This window comes from Calliphora vicina, chromosome 1 (genome assembly GCF_958450345.1).
Source record: "Calliphora vicina chromosome 1, idCalVici1.1, whole genome shotgun sequence".
Classification (NCBI taxonomy): Eukaryota; Metazoa; Arthropoda; class Insecta; order Diptera; family Calliphoridae; genus Calliphora; species Calliphora vicina.
In genome coordinates, this window is record NC_088780.1 from 159820825 (window position 1) to 159835146 (window position 14322).

Sequence of the window (14322 nt, forward strand, 5' to 3'; positions counted from 1 at the left end):
CTGCGTTAAGTCAAGTTTATTTAAACTCTGTTAAATTCATAATCTGTTCCGATTTATGTTGGTTTTTGTTAAATATATTTGATTCGTTGCGTTTCTATAATATATTGGATTAACTAGTTTTCCCATGTCTTATTTTATATATAATTAACATGCTCTAAGTCAAGATTAGGTAAACTCCATTAACCTAAGCATTTCTTCTAATTTGTGTTTATTTTTATTTATTGCCTTTGTGGCATAATTCATTAAATAATCTTTCATTTAATCAATTATGCTAATTTAAAAGAACAAAGTTAAACTTTGTGATATTGAAAGACTATTTTTTTTATTAAGTTTTAAGTATTAAGCTTCTCAACGTTAGTCTGTCATAACTTATGTTTAGTTAAACTGAGGTTTAATCGATACTCTGTTCTAATTTAAGACATATTATTGCTTTTGTGATATATTTGTTTTGGTTTACATTTTTGAACATAATTAACTTTAATCTTCTATGACTCAAGTTTAGTTAAACTTGATAAATATAACAACCTGTTCTAATTTGAGTTTATTTGTAGAGTTTAGCCATTGCTTTTGCGATATATTTAATTGCCTGGTCTTTTTATTTTGTTTTTTGCACATAATTAATTTTAATATTTCGTTTAGTTAAACTTGGAAAATTAAAAATATTTTTTTTATTTGAGTTCATTTATTACTTTTGTGTTTTATACATAATTATTTATAATATACGTAACATCAAGTTTATTTAAATTCAGGATTGATTGCTAATCTGTTCAAATTCGAGATTTTTTAACAAAATTAACTTTAATCTATCGCGTTTCAAGTTTAGTTAAACTTGATAAATTTAAAATCTGTTGAAATTTGCGATTATTTAGTATTTTTGCTATAAATTTGATTCGTTCTCCTTTTATGTTTATCTTAATATTTATCTGATTTAACTGAAGGTTAGGTAAACTCAGGTTTAATTGATAATCTTGTCAATTTTGAACTTATTCTTTTTATACCCTACACCACCATAGTGGGGAGGGTATTATGCGTTTGTGCAGATGTTTGTAACGCCCAAAAATATTAGTCTAACACCCACCTTAAAGTATACCGATCGACTTAGAATCATTTTAAGCGATGTCCGTCCGTCCGTCTGTCTGTCCGTCTGGTTGGCTGGCTGGTTGGCTGTCCATGTAAACCTTGTGCGCAGAGTACATGTCGCAATTTTGAAGATATTTCGATGAAATTTGATACATATTATTTTTTCGGCTCAAGGACCAAGCCTATTGAAACTGGCTCCAATCGGACCATTATTTCACCTAGCCCCCATACAAATGTCCTCCCGAAATTGGACTTTATCGGTCATAAATGTTTAATTTATATATGTATCTCCACAAATTCCGCTCCAAATAATTTTTATATACACAAAATTCATGTCACCAAATTTTGTTACGATCGGTCATTAATTAGTCATAGCTCCCATATAGACCCGCTTCCGAAAATCACTTTAACGTGCATAAATCGCTTAAAAATGTTGTTAAACACACAAAATTCAACATAGTTAACTTTAATATACACATAAATCACACGACCTAATTTCATGGTGATCGGTCCATAATTGGTCATAGCCCCCATATAAGGCCCATTTCCGAAAATCACTCAAAAATATAAATTATTGAAATTTTAAAAGAAAAATTTTTTTTGCTCTTTTACTTAGTGTAGGGTATTATATGGTCGGGCTTGACTTGTTTTGTAATATATTTGATTTCACAGTCATTCTAAGACGATTTTTAAACATAATTAATATAAACCTGATGTAACTCAAGTTTAGTTAAACTTAATTTTAATTGATAATCCTTTTAATTTGATAATATTCAGCTTCTATGTGGATTATTATTCTGATTTAACTCAAGTTTGCTTAAACTCAGGCTTAATTGATAATCTGTAATTTAAGTTAATCTATTATTTTTGTGATACATTTAATTACGAAGTCTTTCTATGCCGACTGTTAAACATAATTAAGAATAATCTGCTTTATCTCAAGTTTGTTTCTACTCGGCTTGATAATCCATTCTAATAGACGTTTGTTTATCACCATTACTATTTGATTACGTTGTCTTTCTATGCCCATTTTTAAGAATTATTAACAGTATTCTGCTTTAATTTAAGTTTAGTTTAACTAGGTTTTAGTTGATATTCTGTTTTCTTTTTAATTTATTTTTACTTTTGTGATATTCATGATCTCGAAAACATTCTATGTACATTTTTAAACATAACTAACGCTAATATGTCTTGGAATTAATTGATAATCTGTTCTTATTTGAGCTTATCTTTCTTAATTAATTACACATTAAGTTGCTGTGATTTAAGTTCAATAAAACTTTGTTATATTGAAAATCTGTTCAAATTTGAATTTTGGTAATATTTATTTTGCGATAAAGTTGATAAATTTTATTTCTATGGCGATTTTTGAACATAATGAACCTTAATCCGCCCTAACTCAAGTTTAGTTAAACTCAGTTAAATTGAGTTTAGAGAATCTTAGTTTAATAAAAATAAAGGTTTTTGCATTTTTAACTTTATTTAGAATTTTTTATTGTAAATGGTCTTTGCATTTCTTTACATCTCCGACTTTTAATGCTGACATGACTTCAGAACCCCAAAATTGGATTACCTACTGAAATATCGAATTTCAAAGTTGTTTTTTTTTACAATTTGTCTTAATTAAAATCTTATTTTATAAAATGTTTACACTTTTATTCAATTTAATAAACGAGCTAATCGTATACACATTTAAGCCCAAAACTGTAATAAAACAACATAATTGATTGCTTTTATTGCGAACTGTTTTTCAATTTAAATTAACTTTTAATTATGTTAGATTAATTTGTATATAATTTATTAATTGCCATTAACCCACCCAACATATAGTTCAAATAAAAACAATATATTTATGTATTGTATGTGTATTTTTTAATTCCTTTGAAATCACCAAAACATTTACATAAATAATTTATACGAACTCACACACACACGGACGGACACAGATACACCAATACAATAACACAGGTGCGGATCCAGTTCAACCATTTGAGGGGGCGAAAAATTAAAATTTGTTCTACATGTTTCTTTTTATACCCTACACCACCATAGTGGGGTGTAGGGTATCGATCGACTTAGAATCACTTTCTGAGTCGATTAAACGATGTCCGCCCGTCCGTCTGGTCGGCTGGCTGGCTGTCCATGTAAACCTTGTGCGCAGAGTACAGGTCGCAATTTTGAAGATATTTCGATGAAATTTGGTATATATTATTTTTTCGGTTCAAGGACGAAGCCTATTGAAACTGGCTGAAATCGGTCCATTACTTCACCTAGCCCCCATACAAATGTCCTCACGATATTGGACTTAATCGGTCATAAATGTTTAATTTATATATGCATCTCCACAAATTGCGCTCCAAATAAGTTTTATATACACAGAATTCATGTCACCAAATTTTGTTACGATCGGTCCATAATTAGTCATAGCTCCCATATAGACCCGCTTCCGAAAATCACTTTAACGTGCATAAATCGCTTAAAAATGTTGGTATATACACAAAATTCAACATAGTTAACATTAATATGGACATAAATCACACGACCTAATTTCATGGTGATCGGTCCATAATTGGTCATAGTCCCCATATAAGGCCCACTTCCGTAAATCACTCAAAAATATAAATTATTGAAATTTTAAAAGAAAAATATTTTTGCTCTTTTTCTTAGTGTAGGGTATTATTTGGTCGGGCTTGACAGATCAAACTTTCTTACTTGTTTTCAGTTTTTTTATATGAAAACTTTTCGGTTTTGGGGGCGAGGAGAATTCCTATTTCACCCCCTCTGGATCCGCTCCAGCATTAACACCACAACAAACAAAGTGTTTAATGAATGACATAAATTTAATACACAATGACAACAAAACGAGTGAATGTTCACGCTCACGTGTTGTTGTTAGTGAATTGTTGTAATGAATACAATTTTAATTATTCATTATAATTGTAATTTTACCGATATTTTTAATTACTCTCTACGCTCTGCACAAGCGAGAGAGTTTATTAATTCATGAATGAATAAAACAACAGAAGAAAACTATAAATGGCGCCATAAAAACTGAGTATTGGAGAAATTGTTGGTTTGAACACACTTTGTTAGCTTATATTAGAGCCATAAATGACATTAACAATTAGTATAGCAATTTGCTAATAATGGATTTTATGTGTGAATTAATAAAATGCAGGTTTTTTCAAATAACCATATATACATATCAGTTTGTTAAAAGACTCTCTAGGAAGGTTAGAGTTAAGGGAACATATCTGTTAATGTCTATAGTCATTTGCTATTTGAAAACATTAAATATTTATTTGCGCCTTACAAACAAACAACTTTTTGGCTAAACAAACAAAGTCAAAACAGGTTTTAAATTTTTGCCACTTATGCATTTGACAAATATAGAACAATTACCTTTCCCTTCTGTCATTTTATGCGAATTCTTTTATTACGTTTGTATCTTTTACAGGCTGCTCATTTTTATTTGTCTGCTGTAAAGAAGGGGCGAAATGAAAATAATATAAAAAAAATATTAAAATCTGCATAAGTTGTATTTATGTACTTCAAGTTTAAGTAGCGCAAAAATGTATTTCCACAAAAGAAATTGCAAAGTTTTATTTTTTCTTTGCCTTTTATTGGCGCTTTTCACATTTGTTTATTTTTATACGTTGGCGGTTGTTTTCTCTTGAAAATCTTGGTGGGAAATTGACGATTAAGGCAAATAATTCTTTCTAGGTGTTTAATTTATTTAAAGGGGCTGAAAGTGAAAGTTAAAAGAAAAGGAAAAGGAAAATAACCCCTATATAAAATGTATGCTAATTTTATTGCACTTAATAGAAATCAAAATTTTAAAAATCTATTCCATCAATGTTTGACTTTAAACTCGATTTTTTTTTAAAACTTAGTTTAAATAATGTTTAATTTAACTATTGAAAAATAATCAAATGTAATAAATAAAGTTTAACTAAAACAAACTTAACTCAGGGAAAATAAGAAGAACATTTTCGAACAATTTTAAATTTCAAAGTCATAATAATCTATTCTTATTTTTTTTTATTAATTCCTTTGTGATATCGAGCCCTTAGCGCCAAATTATCGTAAGCGACAAAATACAAATTTTACAGGAGAAGGTTTTTTCGATTATTTTGAAATTTAAACATAGAATTAAAAATGTTATGATGCGATATAATATAATATCGTTCAAGCTATTTGTCTATTTTTCAAAAATATTTATAACCTTTGACAATTAAAAATTCATGGAATACTTTTTTAAAAATATGACAAAAAATGTTTTTTATTGAATTTTTGCATATATAAAAAATTTTCGAATTGAAATGAAATTGTTATTTATGAATAGTTTTTAATGAAATTTCACAGTTATGTAAAATTTTCTATTCAAAATGGAAAAATAAAAACGAATTTTAAAATTTATTATCAGCAATCCCGCAATTCCCAAAAAAAGTGTTAAAAAATCCCAAAAATGCAAATTTTTTGTTTTTTGGCTATAATATGCATACCAGGGTCGGAGTTATCGGAACCCTTTACAAAATAATTAAGAGCATATTGGGCCATCCAAAATCGGTTATTATATTTTGATATCGAATATGCGATTTGAGAATTTTTGCCCAAAAGTTTAATTTTACATAAAAAATAGGTGTTTTGGTCCCTTCGGTAACAAAAATTTTTAATTTTTTTTTCATTTAAAATATTTTATGAAAACTTAGCTTTCAGAAAGTATATATTCCAAAGTATACTGATCGACTTAGAATCACTTTCAGTGTCGACTAAACGATGTCCGTCCGTCCGTCTGGATGGTCGGCTAGCTGGCTGGCTGTCCATGTAAACCTTGTGCGCAGAGTAGAGGTCGCAATTTTGAAGATATTTCGATAAAATTTGGTACATATAATTTTTTTGGCCCAAGGACCATGCCTATTGAAACTGGCTAAAATCGGTGCATTATTTCAGCTAGCCCCCATATAAATGTCTTTCCGAAATTGGACTTTATCGGTCATAAATGTTTAATTTATAAATGTATCTCCACAAATTCCACTCCAAATAAGTTTTATATATACAAAATTCATGTCACCAAATTTTGTTAAGATACGTCTATAATTAGTCATAGCTCCCATATAGACCCGCTTCCGAAAATCACTTTAACGTGCATAAATCGCTTAAAAATTTTGGTAAACACACAAAATTAAACACAAATAACTTTCATATAGACATAAATCACATGACCTAATTTTATGGTGATCGGTCCATAATTGATCATAGCTCCCATATAAGGCTCACTCACAATCACTCACGAATATAAATTATTGAAATTTTAAAAGTAAAATGTTTTTGCTCTTTTAATTAGTGTAGGGTATTATATGGTCAGACTTGACCATACTTTCTTACTTGTTTTTTTTTGTTATATAATTATTTAAGTTGTATTTTTATGTCGATTCTAAAGTATTATTAGCATTAATCTGCCGCTACTCAAGTTTAATTAAACTCTGTTTAATTGAACATTTTTTTAACTTGAGTTTATATATTTATTATGTAATATATTATGTTGCCATTCAATATCGGTAAATATGTAACTTTAATCTGCACGTTTAGCTAAACTCATTAGAGTTTATTAACGCCTTTAGTGCTATAATTGCTTAAATTGTCTTTCTATGTCTATTTTTCATCATAATTAATATTAATCTGCCATGACTCAAGTTTAGTTAAACCCTGTTAATTTCATAATCTATTCTAATGTTGAGTTTTTACAAACACAATTAACCTTTATGTGTAGTGAGCCATATTCATATTCTGTTCGTTATAATTTGTTGATTCTTAAGCATTATTAACAATAATCCGCCATTAGTCAGGTTTAGTTAAACTGCATTTAATTGTTTTATTTTGCTTTAACTTATTCCATTTTTTAATAATCTGTCTTTCAACATAATTTACATTAATCTTCCCCAGTTAAACTTTGTAAAATAATTTTAGTAAAGCGTAGTTTTGTTAAATACAGGTTTTTGCATTTTTAACTTTGTTTTGTTACAAAACAAGATTTCTGACAGAACTTTGTTTTTTTTTAAGAAATTAATTCTAGTAATAGCGGTATTTTCCCAGTTTAGGGTAGACCAGTAAACTTTTGCTTTCAATTTAATTAATTTTTCAGTACTGTGATCATGGAACCAACTTTGTTATCACATGCTTTCAAACATCATTCAAAGAGTTACCCCGCAGAAAATATTAAATGTAGCTCTGTATTATTTTATTTAAAATTTAGTGCATTTGCTAATAAACGTTTAAAATTCAATTAAAAATTATTGTAATTAAAAACTTTTATTCATGTGTATAAATTTAATTTCATTCAAATAAAGCATATCTATTGTTTTTATTAATTAATTTTTATTAAACAATTAAAATTATTTTAAACAACTGCTTTCATTCTAGTATGTATTTTAAACATTCGTCGCCAATCAATTTAAATTTAACACCGCCCAAAAGTATGCCACAAAAGATTATTTTACATGGCTAAAACAGCAGTGGTTCTTTAAGAAAAACCCCCCATATAAATTCATTAATTTCTTATTTCATTTAAAATTACTCGTTTTAAATGCTGTTAGTTTGTCTTTTCGCATTGTAATTGCTAATAATACTTGAAACTATTTGTTTTAAAATAAAGTCAAAATCACTTAAACACTAAAAACAATGAAGAGGATTTAACAACAGCAGGAACAATGTAAAGAGAGGGCAAGTGGAAAAAAAAACACAACTCAAGCACATTTGCATTAAACAACAAGAACTAAGTAGAATAGCAAAAAGCAAAAAAGCAACAGTCTAATCAAATACATAAATAATAACATGAACACACACACACTCCCACTAACACACAAATGCTTACATTCTAACACACACACTTGCATATATGTATGTGTGTTTTGCATACACAAATATTTAAATAAGTCAAAATAACAAAAAGCTTAGTCAACCTTACACGCATACATTAAGTAAAGTACACATTCATATACACAAATACATACTCACACTTGCATTAAACAGCAGATCCTCACAGGTATGGATAATTCAGTGTTATTGTAAAATTGTTTGCCAAAAATAGGAAAAGTTAACGCATAGAAAAGTATAGAAAAGTGATAACTTCTAAACCCTTAGGCCGATTTGAACGAAATTTGACATCCGAAAAGAAGTGTTGTCGAGTTTAAGTTTTGAATTTCGATCACATGGGCCCACCAGGGGTGCGGGCTTCACATACGATCTCTTACGCTTCGGGTTTTGTAATGGACCAATTTCTTATGGCAACTAATGATTCGCTGCAAAAATTATTTGCTTTTATAACGTTCATGCATCATTTCGGACATGCAAAATCGGCTTTCAAGGTCTCTCGGCTCCAATTCGTATAATACCCAATTTCCCAGCTTTTGGCTGAATCTTGCTGCTCACAAGCTTTGGTGAGCACTCGGTGTGCTTCAGCGGCACTTTTTTTCAAATTAAAGAAGTAAAGCAAAACTTCCCACACATGACGCTTTATTGGCAAAAAATTGGACATTTTCGAAGCAAAAAAAAAAAGGAAATAAATCTGGCATTTCTAAACGGCTGGTCCGATCGGGATAAAATTTAACGTGGGCGTAGCCAAGGAGTATTCGAGTTTAAGAAATTTAAATGGGCCTTACAAATGATCCAGGGGCGTCGCTATGGGGGCGCAAAATAGGGTACCTCTGACATGTAAAATTTTTAAACACGTGCAATTTTTTTGTTTCCTATCCGATTTCAAAGATAGGTCTTGAAAAAACATGCTTGCGTGTGCTATTTATCTCTTACACTTTTCGAGTTATAGGAATTTTGCCATAAATTGGTCCGTTTTTTATAAAAATAAGGGTCATACTTTTGGACCGAATGGACTCGGATTTTTTTTATTAGTTAGACAACAAAACTGCGAATAACATACAAAAGATTTCAGAGCAATATCAATTATGGATCCAAAATTAAACGATTTTCAATTTAAATATTCAAAAAATAGTTGATTTTTGCTGGTTTTTGGGCGAAAAGCTGACTTAACTCTTTTTTAATTAAAAAAAAAAATTCTTTAAGAACATATACAAATTTTATGTTTTTCTGAAAGATATCTTTACGGAGAACATTTTGATATATATATATGATATATGATATATATATAATAACATATTCTTTTCTTAGAATATGTCGCCCCTACGTCCTTCGGAATTTGACCTATTTTTTTATCAAAAATTAAATTTTGGGCCACATGTTCTAAAATCCTAAAGCTGGGATCAGAAAACAAAAAGCTGCTTTTGAATTGCTGGATTGCCTTTGACCTTATGACAAGTTTTTATTTATTACCGAAACTCAATGAAATTTTTAACGTTTTTTATGTTTGTCATTCTAAATAACAATGTGTAAATTGTTATTTAGAATAACAAACATAAAAAACGTTAAAAATTTCATTGAGTTTCGTTAATAAATAAAGATTTTATTACATATTCATTGTAAAAAATTTCAAGTCAATATCTCAATTTGATTCAAAAATATGCTTGACGAAAATGTTTGTTTCTTGTCTTACGGCAAGATCTCAAACATATCCACAATGAGTTTCCTATATCTAATATTAAACCTACCTTTATACCAATTTTCCAATCCTGCTGCTCTGCTTGCTGCGCATAGACAAATAAATACTTGTGTATAGAAAGAAGTTAAGCATACAACCCATACATGTAATTATGTGTCACATACATCCTCAGCTTCACCCACTCTTTGCATATGGATTTTTAAATGTTTAAATAGTGTGTGAGTGTTTTTTGGCTGCTGTGTACTTTGCACTTACTTTCGCCGAAAGTTTTAAAAGATTACCAAGTTGTATATTTTTCCATTTCTTATTTTCATTTAGTAACAATTGATTTTTTCTAAACTTAAACAATTATAAAACAACCTTTCCATAAGAACAGCCCCCTCTATATGACGGTAACAACAGCTGGTACTTTTCGTTTACGTTATTCATCTTTGTCATATTCTCCATTTCCAAGAAGGATGTATGCTCCAGTTATTTGTCCAATTTGCATTATTAAATTTTCGTTGCTTTTTTTATAGCTACCAACATTATTTTTGCCCCTGTTTGTATGTTTCATTTTGATATCTCCTGCTGGGTGAACAGAGAGGGGGTGGTGGACAGAGATAGCAACGAAAAAATCTGTTACTCTTTCCTGTGTCCTGTCTTCTGTCTGTGTGTGTCCGGTTGTAGTAAAAGAAATCAAAATGTAATCATTAAATCTAAAATGAACATCTTCTTTGTGTTAGAGAGTGCGTCGTCTGTGTTTTCCTGTGTGTATGCGTAAGACTTTGATGGGTCATCAATGTCAATATCACTGGGGAGTGAAGGAGGTTGGTTGGTAGCTTCGTTTGGTCGTTCGTTCATTTAGGACACTAGTTGTAAAAAATTGTCTGCTTGGTCAAGCAAAATATTTCAACAGCAACTTAACATTATTTACGCAGATTTTTCTTGTTGTAAATCTTGTGTTTTCTTTCTCATATAAATTCATGGCACCTGATTTTGCAGCATCACGATGGGATACTCTACATTGTCGAATAATGGTAGTTTAAGTTCTTTGATATGATTAACTTGTTTCATATATATTTTTATACCCTTCAGCATGAGTGGCAAGGGTATATATAAGTTTGTCATTCCGTTTGTAATTTCTACATTTTTCATTTACGATCCCACAAAGTACATATATATATTCTGGATCGATCGATATAGCCATGTCCGTCTTTCCGTCTGTATGTTGAAATCAACTTTCCGTAGCCCCCAAATATCTTACAAACATGATTGATACATCAATATATTGCTATTTAAAATCGATAAAATCGGACTAATCGGGATAACATCGATTTCTGGCCTATTTTTGATCTATATCTGATTACTAATATGGATATCTAATGATAGATATTTCAAACTCCATTGCAACGATGTATATAAGGCTAAAGTAGGTTTTACCTATAATGGGTCAAATTCGGGAAAATATTTGTAACAAGAATTTTTTTCACCAAAAAAATTTTTGTTATAATTTTTTTTTTCAATAAAATAAAAAAAAAATTTAAAAAAATTTGGTAACAATTTTTTTAAAATAAATGAAAAAACAATTTCGGAAAAAAAAATTTTTTTAATAAAATTTGAAAAACAATTTTGGATAAAAAAATATATTTTAAAGTATAATTTGGTAAAGGGTATATAAGATTCGGCACAGCCGAATATAGCTCTCTTACTTGTTTGTATTATAATAGCCATGTCCGTTTTTATGTTGAATTCAACTTTCCGTATTCCACAAATAACTTACAAACATGATTGATACATCAATATATTGGGAATTCTTCCGTATCGGTTGTTATTTATCCAGAAAATCTATCCAAAATAGCTGAGATAGAAGGAGAAACCAGGGACAACCTCGATTTTTGGCTATATCTGGATTACTAAGTCATTAATATAGTAAATATGGATATCTAATGTTAGATATTTCAAAGTCCATTCCGATTGTCATAAATTTTTTTCACAAATAAATTTAAAAAATTTAAAAAAAAAATTTTTAAAAATTAAGATTTTGCTTATCTAAAAATATTTTAATGTTTAATTAGGTGAAGGTTATATAAGATTCAGTACAACCGAATATAGCTCTCTTACTTGTTTTTATCTTAAACCTCCTACTTAAAACTAGATAAAATCTTCAATTGTTTGCTTCCTGACATTCCTATAAGGAGCATTTTAGAGAAAATAAGAACACACTTCTTTCATTCACATATGTTTTACTCATTTTCCTAAATTGTGTTTGAATTAGCTTACATCACTTACAGTATTGGCCATAATTAAAGCACCCCCTGAATGAATTTTTTCAAATCATAATTTGTTTTATAAAAACGGATTTTTCGGGATGTATTTTGTATATATTTTATTAACTAATATTGTTAATGTTCATTTAATATTCATTTAGTAAAAGATAATTTTATTAAAAATTAATTTAAAATGATAAATCATATAAAAACTCAAAACGCAACGGACAAAACAAAAGCACCCTCTTATAAGATGTTTAAAATTTTGACTCGGTACTGCATGTTTGCAATGTGAGTTATCGGAAATCACATTGAATGCATTTAAAAATTCCAAAAGATAAAAATAATGGAAGGCGTAGTGTGTAAAATTTAAGTTTTATACAGTTTATTGTTAAAAAAAACAATGAAAAGGAACAAGTACTCCAGTGAATTTAAAATTAAAGTTATTGAAGACTGGAAGACTTATCACTACATGAATTGTGTAAAAAATATTCAATTAACAGATCAGTTATTTTCTGGCTCGTTTAAAAATTTTTTAAGACTGGCCGCATATCACCGGTGCATTCTGCAGGTCGTTCGTGTAAAACCACACGATATGATGATTCCTTGATCAAAAGAGCAGTACAAAAAGATTGTAGAGCATCCGCTAGTCAAGTGAGAACAAGTTTAAGATTATGCGTTAGCGAAAGAACAATCGGTAGAAGAGTAGTAGAAGCCCGTTTATTCAGCTGACGACCAGCAAAAAAACCATTTCCATCAGCTAAGAACAAGAAAGCTACACTGAAGTTTACCAAAGCCAACATCGACTGGAGTGTCCTAAAATGGAAGACAGTACTGTTTTCTGACGAATCCAAATACAACTTAAAAAGTTCCGCTGGAATAAGGCGTGTACGCAGACCAAAAGGAGAAAGACTGAATCCTAGGTATTGGAAAGGAACAATTAAACATGGAGGAGGCAATGTAATGGTCTGGGGTTGCTTTTCTGGTCAAGGATTTGGGCCAAATCATAAAATTTATGAGATTATGGATCGGTTCATGTACCGTGATGTATTGAAAGATGTAATGTTGCCTTATGCCAGTGAAGAGATGCCACTTATAGGGAGCTTCCAACAGGATAACGATCCTAAGCACACCTCCAAAGTTTGTAAGACTTGACTTCAGAGCAATAAGATTCAAGTTCTTCATTGGCCTGGTCAATCTCCCGATCTTAATCCTATTGAGAACTTGTGGCACATTATTAATATAAAAATAAATCCTGAAAATTGCGGAAATAAGGATTGGCAATTTTCACGATTAATTTCATGCCGTTAAAATAGCCTGGGAAGGAATATCGAAAAACGCCATAAAAACATAATATCTTCAATGCTAAGAAATGTTCTTGTGCCATCCAAAACACAGGATTTGCAACAAAAAATTAATTAAATGTTATTTTTATAGTATATCCTTGAAAGGGTGCTTTAGTTTGTCCGTTTCATTTTCTACCTTAAAATATTTTTTGATTTTAAGTTACCCCTTATAGAAAGTTAAACTTTGAAAGTATTTGTTTATCAATAATAAACATATTAACAAATGAAAATAATACATAATAGATATTTAAAACTTTGCTTTTATACAAAAAATACCATATGAAAAAAATGCACTGAGGGGGTGCTTTAGTTATGGCCAATTCTGTATATGCTGGCCTCAGCCAATTTAAACTTAGTTTAATAAAGCTTAATTTAATCTAAGCTTTTGTAGTGTGCTTTCAAAACTTAAGTGCCTTTTAGTCAAAACATTAATATTTCTTGTTGAGTGTCCTTTTTGTTTAATGCTCAAGCTAAATAGAATTTTTCTGAAAATTGTTTTTACCTTGTCCAAAAGATAAAGAAGATACGTAATATGTAATAAAAAATATAAAAAAAACAATTCTCACAGACCATGCATTCAATCATCTTCTACTTACCCTCTAAACAAAAAGAAGTTTTTCATCTTCGTTTGAATTCTGAATTCTTTTTTTTTTGCGTTTCTTTTGGATTTATTGAACAAATTCTTAGTTTTTTTCTTCTTACTTACTGTTACACCATAAAGGGATTTGTTTTACACACATTTCCTGACTGGAATGACATCTTGGATTTGAAACGTCATATGGTGAATTTAGTTTTTGCAAGTTTTTTTTTCTTACTTTTAGCTTTATTTGACTGGTTAGTTATTTGGCTTTAAACGGGAACGTGTGTGAGAGTTTTTTTTTTTTTAGTTTGTAAGAAGAAAAAAAGGTCATCCATCTTAAATGTAAGGTTATGGACGGACTAAGGGTATTTTGAACGTTTGTATGTGGCAGTAGTTGTTTTTTGTTTTTGTCAAATGTTTTATTTATGCTGCCATGCATAATAAAATAATAGAATTTATTCAATTCTCTTAACATTTGGTGCAGAAAAACAAATC

The 14322-nt window shown here is 29.6% G+C and overlaps 1 protein-coding gene across 6 annotated transcripts in view; it reads left to right on the forward strand.

The window, feature by feature from the left end:
• The window catches only part of heph (polypyrimidine tract-binding protein 1 heph), a 381579-nt gene that overhangs the window by 127064 nt on the left and 240193 nt on the right, over positions 1–14322 (forward strand). The window lies entirely within an intron of this gene.